This window comes from Oratosquilla oratoria, chromosome 5, assembly GCF_046742065.1.
Source record: "Oratosquilla oratoria isolate Oo_2021 chromosome 5, ASM4674206v1, whole genome shotgun sequence".
Classification (NCBI taxonomy): Eukaryota; Metazoa; Arthropoda; class Malacostraca; order Stomatopoda; family Squillidae; genus Oratosquilla; species Oratosquilla oratoria.
The window spans coordinates 46,382,879-46,395,378 of NC_134781.1; the positions used below are offsets into that span (position 1 = coordinate 46,382,879).

Below are 12,500 nucleotides of genomic sequence, written 5' to 3' on the forward strand. Positions count from 1 at the left end.
GAAGTAATCATTTTAAACATGAAATTGTTGTTTTCGTAAACCGTACAATGCGTGGATCGTTCTTACATATTTCTTCATGGGTTGACACCAGGCACCTTCATTCAGAAGAGGGCAATGTATATATGTAAATATGTATATATGATATACAATATGTATATTGTATGTATGTGTGCGCGCGCGTGTGTGTGTGTGTATGCATATATATGCATATATATATATATACATATATATATATATATATATATATATATATATATAGTGTGTGTGTGTGTATGTATGTATGTATGTATAAATGTATATATGTATATTTGTATGTAGGTGGAAAAAGACTCGGGTCTAATTATCTAATTCCTGAGTTTATCCCTGACCGGTTTCGCCCTAAGCTTCTTCAGAGGAATGTTTCTCTGGTGCGAAGCTGATAAAATATATTAACAGTCATATATATGTATTTAGAGTATACATATGAGTGTACATTTGGATACATATATATACATATATATGTATATGAATATATCTGTACATATGTATATATATATATATATATATATATATATATATATATATATGTACATGTATTTATATGTATATTTATATATATACATATATATATATATATATATATATATATATATATATATATAAGTAATTTAGAATGAACACAAATTACAGAGACCTACTTAGTTTTTGTCTTATATGATTCATTATTATTCGAATTATTTTCTATCCTAATTATCAAATTATCGCCAGTGGACCCCATTTTCACTAAATCAGACCAATCTTCGTGACACAAGTGTGATTCAGCTAAAATATATTGATACAGAACACCAGGATCATTCAAGAGAGATGGTTGATTCTGACGCCCCATCCTCGGCTACTTCCATGGGTACAGTCACGCGGAAAAGTTTTGACCCACCAAGAGTTTTTCATGAAAAAATACAAATATTTTGAATGATTTTTTTATACATTCAAGAAAAATACCTAAATGTAAGCCATATACTACTTAGGAAAATGTATCACGTACTCGACAAAAAAAAGAAATCATGTTGACTTTGTGAGAACTATAGCGTGGGTCAAAAGTTTTGTTCGGGGCTGTACATACATGCTTGTTATTGTAAAAGCTGTCTGTCCAGTGTGGGGTCGCACTACCAAACGCAACTCGATCGAAGCCAGGAAACTGGGAAATAGTCAGCTTATGCTGTTCAAGCGTGTTAGGAAGTTGGGGGGGGGGAGGGGACTCGACACCGATCGATAAGCGTAAAGTTGAATCAATGGGAGATGATTTTCGCTCCATAGTTATCCAACAACTGTAGCTATCACATTGGGATAAATTGAAACTAAAATAATTATGAATAAAGGATAATATATTAATAATGGTGATAATGATAATAATGATAATAGTGATAATAATGATAGTAATAATAATGTATCTATATATCAAGGGTTTTTCCCCCTTATGAGGGAGGTAGCCAACTTAAAATGCACGTAGCCATTTTCACCCATTCCACTTCCCATCCACCACCCTTCCCTTCCTCTCATCTTAGCTCCTCGTGGATGACGGGTCATCCCTGTATCCCGCCCACTGCCCTTGGTCAGAAGCAATGTACCAAGACACAATACATCCACAGGAAGGCCGCTTCATTCAATCGGCGACCCTCCTTCTCCATCTCCTCTTGCAGAAAAAGAGAAAACGGAGAGAAATCCCTTTGGGTTGTGCCAAAATTTCGTTCACACTTAACCACTCCCTATCCCCCCCCCCATCCCCTTCCGCCTCCCTTGCATCGCACCATCATCTATACACAGCCATTCTCAACTCACCTTGTCTCCTGTCTTCTCTCTTCCTTGCTCAACAGACGTTCCCGTCTTGCTCAACGCCCCTTTCACCCCATCTATCCATCTCATCCTCGGTCGTCCCGTCAAGTTCACTCTATCCATCTCTGCCTTTCACAGCTCTTTTACTAATATTTCTTATAGTCCAGGAGTATTAGCTTTTCAACCGGAACAAATTAGTAACAAGCTGAAATTTTCAGGAAGTGCTCAGAAGGCCTTTCCAGATAACATACTAAAAGTCCCCAAGAACCCCTTGCGATGGTTTTGAGAAATTCAAGATGGCGTCCAAAAGGGCAGTCAAATTTAGATTTTGTCATATTTCAAGCCCCAAACATCAAGAAAGTCAAACAATAAGTCAATATATATGTTTTTTTTTTTTTGGGGGGGGGGCAAGGAGTTAAATTCTTTTAACTAGTTTTTGGATTATCTGAATTTTGAATGGAATAATTAGCAAAATGAAAACAAAATACATGTTTTATGAACCTGAACATGCACACATTATACAATAAAAGTCATGCCAGTAGCAAGAAACAACACTTAACCATTACCTTAATTACAAACAAAAATGCTTAGCTGTAGTCCTAATTATAGAATTTTAATCAATCAATAAATCAATAAATCAAATAAATTTTGACGATGGTCTTAGGCATCATCTTCGTCATCAGTTTCAGGAGAAACTGGTCTTGGTGCTTCAGTCTCTTCATCATCATCAATGAAGGATGGCATTTGTGCTGCATTGTTGCAGGTTTGACCGCTGTACTTTGTACACATTGCAGAGCAGTGTACCCCCATCTTCCTGCAGCCACATAATGATCCACAGCTATCTGCTTTGTAGCCACATGAGATCATGTTGAGCAGACAGTCGGGGGCAATGGGGTTGTCAGTTTTAACTGGAATTAGGATGTCCTCCAGCTTCCATCCACAAGCTGTTGGCTGCAAGGGCCTGCCCATCCATTCCTGAACAGTGTGATAAGTTCTGAAGGAATACTGTTTGGCTGCAGCATTTGTCGGAGGCAAACTTGCAAGTTGGAAGGATGAGGACAGAGATGTTCTGCTGATTGCCTATTTGTAGGCAGTGTAGCGGAACTCATCCAGTGACACACCATGAGGTGCACCGTGCAACTTCAGGAGGAAGCTTTCACCTGCTTCTTGCACTTGTTGGTGAGTGTTTCCAGTATTAGAGAATGTCTTGAGCTGATCATACTCCTTCTTGTTGTGAACCAAGTTGAATGCCTTGCGCTTCCCTTGCCGATGCACTGCAGCAGAAATAACAGAATGGGCTATGGCAGTATATTGCCTGTTCAGTACACCTGTGTTTTGCCCTTTGGGTCCAACAGTTTGTGCAGAAAGAGGTTAAGAGACCCAGGAATCGTAGACAACTCATTTTCAGTACCTTCCAAACGGGGATATTTACTGAGGTCAAATACAGACAATCGAATGCCATCACGAATAACACAATGTAACACATGTTTTGTTTATTTGTATTTTTTCATGTTTATATATGTATTTCGTGTCACTGAATCCAAATATCACATTAGTTTTGACGTAACATCGATATTTCTTTATTTATTCTTGATTTTATATTTTATTGTTATATACGCAACCTTTCTCTACAGTAGTTAATTGATTCAATCTACTTTAGCATTCTAAGGATAATTATACAACATCTAGTATTTTTTTCATAATATGAAGTGTATTTAAGAGCTACAATATTAGTAAGAACAAAATAAACAACACAACTTTGCACTGCAAGTGTTTTGATGACTCTTCTCATGATTAGAAGTGCTTTGACGATCGAGATTTTCTAGAATGCATGCTTTCGTCTTTTCTGACTAGTGACCATATGTAATCTCCCATCATTGCAGTATTCCATCGTCCTTGATATCTTCTTTCCATAGTTGAGATATCCTGATGAAATCTCTCGCCATGCTCCTCACTGACAGCCCCCAGGTTTTCGGGGAAGAAATCTAGGCGAGAATGCAAGAAATGTATCTTCAAGGACATACGACAACCAAGTTTCCTGAAGTTCTCAATAAGCTTTGCCACTATTTGTTTATAATTAGGGTCCTTGTGATTTCCTAGGAATCCACGAACTACATCACGAAATGAACACCAAGCTTCTCTTTCAACTTTCGTCATCGCTCTTTCCAGTTTCTCCGACTTCAACATTTTGTTTACCTGGGGTCCAACAAATATACCACCCTTGAGCTTAGCCTCAGATAGCTTGGGAAACATGAGACAAATTTCTTGGAAAGTTTCGCCTCCAAAATCCAAAGCCTTCACAAACTGTTTAATTAACCCTAGCTTGATATGAAGTGGGGGTAATAAAACTTTTTTCGAATCTACTAGAGGCTGTCTGAGAACATTTAACATTCCTGGCTGCAGTTCAACTCTTGGGGGCCAATGAACTTTATTATAATGATCATCATCAGCCCTGCTGTCCCATAAACAAAGAAAACAGGAATACTTTGTGTATCCCCCTTGTAAGCCAAGCAAAAAGGCTAGCATCTTGAAATCACCACAAACATCCCATTTGAATTCAGCATAATTGATTTTTTCAAGAAGCTGTTTGATATTATGATAGTTTTCTTTCTTCTGTACTGAGTGTGCAAGAGGCAAAGATGGGTCTTTATTTCCATTGTGGAGCAATACTGCTTTGAGACTTCGTGTTGAGCTATCTATGAACAGTCGCCATTCTGCAGGATCATGTTCGAGTCCAAGGGCTGTAAACAAACCAGTAACATTCTTACAATAACACATATCATCACTAAAGTCATAGTAAATTTTAAATTCTTCATGTCGTTTCCGGTACACAGATGTCCTGCAGTCTTCTCCTAGTAGATTCCATTCTTTCATCCTTGATGTAAGAAGCTCAACTCCTGACTTAGTAAGACCTAAGTCTCTGATTAAGTCATCTAGCTCACTCTGACTTGGAAAGTGAGGCTCTGAAGTCGTTCTTGGTGCAACATCTTCGTCTCCCATTTCATGGCTGCTGCTACCTGCTGACACTTCAGATGAAATTTCCATTGCATCTTCCATCTGGAAAGAAAGAAATAACTAAATATAGCAACTTTAACAAAGACGAATAGCATTAGTATTCCATATATCTTTAGGAAAGTGAATGTATATCAAGCACTTAATATTAAAGTTAATTAAAAGTAAAGAGAGTATGATAGAAATAAACTTGTATTTTCTGGTGGTTGTGGTACTGGTAAGCTATCATCATGTGGGACAGGTGCTCTAGATGATGGTATGTCTGGATACTGCAGAGCTTGTCTTCCTTTCACTTTCCTGTACTTCGTCACATCAATCATACAAAAGTAGCAGTCGTCGTGATGGTTCTTCGGCTCTCTCCATATTCTAGGAATGGCAAAAGGCATTGCCCTTCCTGTACCTCTCAGCCATCCTTCTAGAGTAGATCGGCAGCTTCCACATATCACATGAGGTGCCCATGGCTTGTCCTGGTCACCCATGGGCATTCCGAAATAGAGTCTGTACGCTATCCACACTTTAGCACCTCTCACGATCTTATGTAGTACTTGTTTTTTCCCAATATAATAACCACACACATAGCAAAATGTATCAGGAGAATTTTCACATCCTCTAGTAGCCATCTTAACAGGTAAATAGTTCAGTCATTGATCTGAAAGAGAAAATTAGATCAACATTTAGTAGCAGACCACATAACAATTCCAAAATATACATGGTAACATTGAAATTATATGTATTTCTATAACGGTCGATGATACAGAAAAAATAATTGCATATTTGAAATCAGCAGGAAAAATGGATTAATAAACTCTAAAAAAAATACAATAAACAAAACTTTTGAAAAAAATGTTACGTTGTGTAATTGACGCAGCCATTTCAATTATGTTTTCACTCTCCTCTGCTTTGTCTGCTGCTCTGTCTGCCATCCACTTTTCTCGAAGAATGCGGTGAGCTGAATCTCTGAAGCTAACAATGCTCGACTTTCCAGGGAGGCTTGTAATGATTATGTCATCTTGATATCTTTCCTTCAGCTTCTGTTTCAACTACTTCATGGAGTAGCCCTCCTCACCATGCAAGAATGTCTCCATCATCTCCATGAGGTCAGACACAGCATACTGACATTCATCATTTTCATCCAGATAGGCACAAAGTTCATTGAAGGCAGATTGCTTCAGAATATCGGGTGGCTTGCCAACTGATTTCTGTGTTTCAGATTTGCTGTGAAAATCTTGGGCAGTTACGGTGATATTTGGCTTCAGCAGCAACCAAGTCAGAGGATGCCTCAATCATTCTTTTGGCAACCATTTCTCCCCATTCATCTTTCCTCTCTTTTGCCCTGTCTAAGATGTTCTGTTTGAAGGGCATTGTCTCCACATCACTGGTCATCTTCTTCCGTTTTGTAGTAAGTCTGCTACTAGTTGGCAGTACTTCAGAGCAGAACAAGCAGTGTGTGGTGATGTCAAACTATGGAGTTTTTTATCTTAGGGTGGGTGGCTGAACCTCCTCTTGTAGTACAGGTTCTTCTGACTTTATTCTTCGCGGACCTGATGGAGGACTCCCGGGTGTAGGCCTTCCTGCAGGCGATGTAAAATGTCAGTGGGTTCTGTATCTCCAAGATTTCATGAAGCCCATACTTCCTCTCCAGGCTTGCTGCTACTAAGGTTCTCCTTCCCTTGGTTCCTACTTGTACATAATCCTTGGTGCATAATTCGTTGCAAATAACGCACGAATCCATCTTGAACTCTAAAAAACAAACAAAATTTAACATCACATACAACATATGAATCAGGCTAATACTTTCGTCAATTGATAATCATGGTTTTACATGTATCACTAAAATGAATTGTGGCGTTTCAGAATTACTTGTTACAACGTCTGTGAATGTACTTGTAACTCAAAAACATGACACAGGCTCAATTTATCACATACACTGACGTAAATGAATTCCTTGGGTCTGAAAACTTATATTTTTGTACTTCATTTGTGTTTCTATCTTCATTGAAACCTGAGATATAACAAAATATGATATCGATGGCCATTATGGACGCCATCTTGAATTTCTCAAAACCCTCGGTGAGGATTCTTAGGGACTTTTAGTATGTTATTAGGGAAGGTCTCCTGAGCATTTTCTGACAATTTCAGCTTGTTACTAATTTGTTCCGGTTTGAAGCCATATTTGAGCTAATGCTCCTGGACTCATTCTGTCCATGTGTCCAACACATCCCAATACTTTTTCATCCCCGCACTTCTTCTCACCTGTTTGTTTCTCACTCTGTCCAACCTTGTAACCCCTACTGTATTTTTCAGACATTTAATCTCAAACACATTAAAAAAATTCCTCTCGGTCTCGCTTAAATCCAAGTCTCTGCCCCATATAGTGTCGTTGGCACAATCACCCCTATATATATGTATATATACATATATATATATGTATATATATATATATACATATACATAAATATATATACATATATATGAATATATATATATATATATATGTATATATATATACATATACATAAATATATATACATATATATGAATATATATATATATATATATATATATATATATATATATATATATATATATATATACAGTGGAACCTCGCTATTCGTACACAATCCGTTCCAGGAGGCTGTTCGAATGGCGAATCATTTTTTCCCATAAGATATAATGTAAATTGGATTAATCCGTTCCATCACTAACCTTTTTTGGACCCATGGCTGCACTATTTTTAATAAAAATAACAAAAAAATAGCAATAAAGTAGCACAAAGTTTTACGAAGCTTGCGTGGATGATGCGTAGCGTACGGAAGCTAGCACGAGACAGCTGAAGCGACCGCGTGGCGCGGCCAATAACAAGGTGACCCAGTCCGAATCGCGGGGCAAGCGTACGAATGACGAGTTGAATTTTACATGAACAAGTTGGACGAATAACGAGTTGTACGAGTAGAGAGGCGGACGAATGGCGGGGTTCCACTATATATATATATATATAGAGAGAGAGAGAGAGAGACATTGTGACAAGTTTGAGGAAGGTGGAAGAGTAAGACACGGGTCTAGGGCCGAGTTTATTCCTAACCGTTTTCGCTTAGAGCTTCTTCAGAGGAATGATACTCCTGGATAACGCTGACGGTATACATAGCAGACCCAACACCACAATCCCACCAACTAGGCAGGGGACGTGAATGGGTGGACAGAGACCTGTAAATGAATAAATAATTAATTCATTAACCTACTAAAAATAAATTAGAATAAAATAAAATGCGTTTCCCAAAATCTTGTATTAAAAATTAGTAAAGGTGTAAAAATGATGAGAAAAACTGATGTGAGTGTAGAATGTGTGGAACCTGCCGTACAAAAGATCATCGTACATTTCTCCACCGATCTAAGTCGGTCCCGCTTTTGTGTTGCTCCTAATAGCTGCGTATTGGTTTATGTTGCCTTTGGTAGCTATGGATAAGGCCTCAGTTATCTTTCTCTGTCTCCTTACTAGGTCTTTTCTCAATACTTTTGCATTTTGCCAGTTGGGTGGATGATCTTTGCGTGGCCCACCAGCGCATTTGAGAGGCGATGGTTTCTCAAATCCACCTGGTTTCCTTATTCTCTTTCGGAGACCTCTTTGGCTTTTGCCAAAGTACGCCTTCTTACATTTGCATGTAGAAATATATATATATATATATATATATATATATATATATATATATATATATATATATATATATATATATATGTATATATATAAATATATATCTTTATATATACACACATGCATACATATACATATATGTATTCTCTTACGTACATACACACACGCGCGCGCGCACGCACACACGCACACACACACACACACGCACACATACACACACACACGCACACACATACACACACTCGCATATATATATATATATATATATATATATATATGCAGTATATATGTACGAGTATACATACAGTCATACATACATATGTGTGTGTGTGTGTGTGTGTGTGTGTGTGTGTGTGTGTGTGTGTGTGTGTGTGTGTGTGTGTGTGTGTGTGTGTGTGTGTGTGTGTGTGTGTGTGTGTGTGTGTGTGTGTGTGTGTGTGTGTGTGTGTGTGTATCTATCTCTTTCTTTATCTTCGTCCCATGGCATCTTTTATAAGCGACAAGAAGGGCTGAATAGATAAAAATAAATTTGCCGCAGAGGACCAGTCCGGTGGAAACACCAAGATAATCATGCTAATCTGGAGTCCTTATGTGAATTTATTTAATGGACTTACTACAATGATGTTTCTGTAGCGCTCCTTATGATTGTCAGCAGGCGGCGTTCATCGGTTCCGGGTGCTGAGGCAGGATGGACTTCTTCCGCGTTCCGAAGTCCTCTAGGCTGTCGCTATGGTAACATCTTCAAAGATTTTCTTTTGACTGATGCCAGACAAATGCGTACAACCTCAATTCGTAACCCTTTCCCTTGTCTCTTGTCTCCAGACGCGCTCAGTTCAGTGCATCACCTTACATTCACAATCTGGTTTTGTGTTTCAGTATTGCCAGGTTTCTTTCCTTCAGATGCCACACGCATTCGTCTTACATTGTAAAGTCAGTTTCTAAAGGTATTTCCAGAAACGGCGTAACATTTACCTGCCCTTATTTATGTGTCCTGTCTTCTTCGGACAGAGGTCGTTTCCGAGACTGTCTTGGCACTCTTCTCAGATATTGGCACGCTGTTCGTTTTCAACTGCTCCTCCTCTCTATATATTTCTCATAGAATAATATTTTCTCCCAGTTTGGACACCTTAATTTCGAAGTGACTCATTTCTTCCCATCAGTTCTCATACTTTTCTCAAGGTCTCCTCAACATTTTTTTTTTTTCCAAATGCGTCTTAATGAGGACATGAAGGCCAGATCGAACTAACCTGTTGCTTCTTTTCTATCGTTTTCTTTTGTGTCGATAGTAAACTCTCTTAAAAGGAGTAAAATATTAGATATATGCGCGACGTATGTGCGTGCGTGATTACCAGTTAACTGTTAAAGATTGTCTATCAGCAATTTACATAAACGATTTAAATATGTTTGTGTGTGTGTGTGTGTGTGTGTGTGCATGCGTATGCCTTTGTGCGTGCGTGTGTGTGTATGCGTATGCTTTTGTGCATGCGTGTATGTGTATGCGTGTAGCGTGCGTGTGTATGTGTGTGCTTGTGCGTGTGTACGTGCGTGCGTGCATGCGCGCGCGCGCGCGCGTGTGTGTGTGTGTGTGTGTGTGTGTGTGTGTGTGTGTGTGTGTGTGTGTGTGTGTGTGTGTGTGTGTGTGTGTGTGTGTGTGTGTGTGTGTGTGTGTGTGTGTGTGCGTGTGTGTGGGTGGGTGTGTAAATAATGGTCTCAAACTGTCAGGAAATAAATTCGATTTGGAAGTGGGTAGAAACAACTTCGCCAACCATGTAGTTAATGAATGGAATAAACTTCCTGCAGAGGCAATGCAATGTAGTTCAGTTCGAAGCTTTAGGATTCGTTTAGGTAAACACCTAAGCAAGATTCTGTAATTCCTGTCATTTATTTTATATCATTTGTTTATTTGTTTGTTATTATTTGCCTGTTTATCATAATATGCTTGATTTTAATTTATTATTATCCGTCAATTTATTATTATTTACTATTTACCTGTTTGCTTATTATTTAACTATACCTATGCATTTATTTATTTTATTTATTATTATTTATATTATAATTCTTATTTATTTATTTATGTATTTATTTATTTATCATTATTACTTTTTTCGCATCCGACCTAGTTATGGACCAAAAGGTCTCCTTTCGGCATGTTCCTCCTTTATAATCCTTTGTGTGTGTATGTATATGTCTGTGTGCATGTGTGTGTGAATGTATGTGCATATGTGTGTGTGTGTGTATGTGAATGTGTGTGTGTGTGTGTGTGTGTGTGTGTGTGTGTGTGTGTGTGTGTGTGTGTGTGTGTGTGTGTGTGTGTGTGTGCGCGCGTGTGTCTATTCCAAGTGTTCATGCATCTGTATGGAAAGCTGTATTTCTTTACAGGCTTTAGACTTTTTGTCTTTTTCCAGTTGATTCTCATCACCTCTTGAAGCTCTTCCATCCCTAATCAAGAGATCTCATCAGTCAATGTGGTCTATCCCTTTCACGACCTGAACACTGTAATCACATCAACTCTCTCTCTTTGATCTTTCAATATTGGCAGATCCAATGCTTTTAGTCTTTCCGTGTATGGTTTATCTGCCAGGCTGGGAACCATTTTGGTTGCTATCCTGTATATCCTCTCAATCTTTCTTATATTTTTCACTCTGTGTGGGGCCCATACCACTGAAGCGCACGTGTGTGTACATGTGAGTATATATAATAATAATAATGATAATAATAATAATAGGTTTATTGAGATAGCAGTGATACACTGACAATAATACAATTGGGCACTTTTATGAGTAATATAGTAATTATTAGAGTGATATGTTTAGTCTAAAATTTATAATGAGTTTATTGTGGGGACAATGGATGGAATGGCACTGTTCTTGTATCGGTCAGTCCTCGGCGCTCTGATGGGCTTGATTTTGTTTGAATGCCGAGTTGCATGGCGGGTGGGTGTGGTGTTAGGTGGGAGGAAGTGTGTGTGTGTGTGTGTGTGTGTGTGTGTGTGTGTGTGTGTGTGTGTGTGTGTGTGTGTGTGTGCCTGTTTGTTTGTTTCATTCTTAAGAATAGTACAGTTTAATGTTTGTAAATCCTCTCCCGAGAAAAGTTTTTTCTGTACTAAAAGAACACACGCTGACATATGAAAATATTCAACCTCGAAGATCCACTACAGGACCGTCAGTCTGTCCCCATTGGGAACGATACAACACCAAGGTGGCTTAATACTCAGATACAATTCTTCTGAAATGGGAATCCATTGTTTTGTTTGCGAGTTATTGTTTACCTTTATGTAGCCAAGACCAAGATATATTAAAGTTTTAGGTAAAAGATGACGAAAGCGTTTGTGTCACATCGTTATTTCTATGCAGCATTGGTAGAACGAATGGCTTCGGGTTTGTTCTATCACCAAAAGCTTTCAGCTGATTCACTGACATGAAAAACTGATTAAAGAAACAAGATTAAGGTGCCTACCGTCTTACTATTCAATTACGCCTAATATAACTTGGGTAAAATAAAAGAAACTTCTAAAAGAAAAAAATATTAACAAAAATAGTATAGTTTTATCTTTGACCAGTGAAATAGATGCAATAATTTGCCAACACGCTCTACTTACAAAATCTCATATTGATTTTATTTTCATACTTGATTTTTTTTCCCAACAATAGTTTCAAAGACTAATATCTTCTCACCATTTTGGGAAAACCCTGAATCATACAATATTGTTTAGATGAAGCACTGGTCTTTCAATCACAAAGGAATGCTGGCTCATTTGTAGATTTATTGTCCCTCTGTTCTACCACGGTCTTTTCATCTTATAACCTCTTTAAAGGTTATAATTCCATTTATTTTATTTATTTATTTATCCATTTATGCTTCCGACATCGCCATAGACCGAAAGGTCTCCTGTCGCGACTTTATCATTGTAATCCATTATTATTTATTGTCCCTGTAAAACAATGTTTGATGATCTTCTCTTTTCTTCCAGATATTGAAATCGAAAAAAAATCGACCCCAGTATGAAGTGATTGAGTGTTAAAGTTTACAG

At 38.0% G+C, this 12,500-nt stretch overlaps 1 protein-coding gene across 4 annotated transcripts in view; it reads left to right on the plus strand.

Annotated features, from left to right (window-relative positions):
- LOC143025498 (uncharacterized) overlaps positions 1-12,500 on the plus strand; it is a 1,024,106-nt gene that overhangs the window by 81,865 nt on the left and 929,741 nt on the right. For 3 of the 4 annotated variants that reach the window (XM_076185253.1, XM_076185254.1, XM_076185255.1), the window contains exon 2: positions 12,441-12,500. This exon is cut by the window's right edge and continues 1,311 nt beyond it. The gene's annotated coding sequence lies outside the window, so the exon portion shown is untranslated. Of the gene's footprint in view, positions 1-2,973; positions 2,989-12,440 lie in introns of those variants that run through there. The other variant, XM_076185256.1, reaches the window with a different exon arrangement.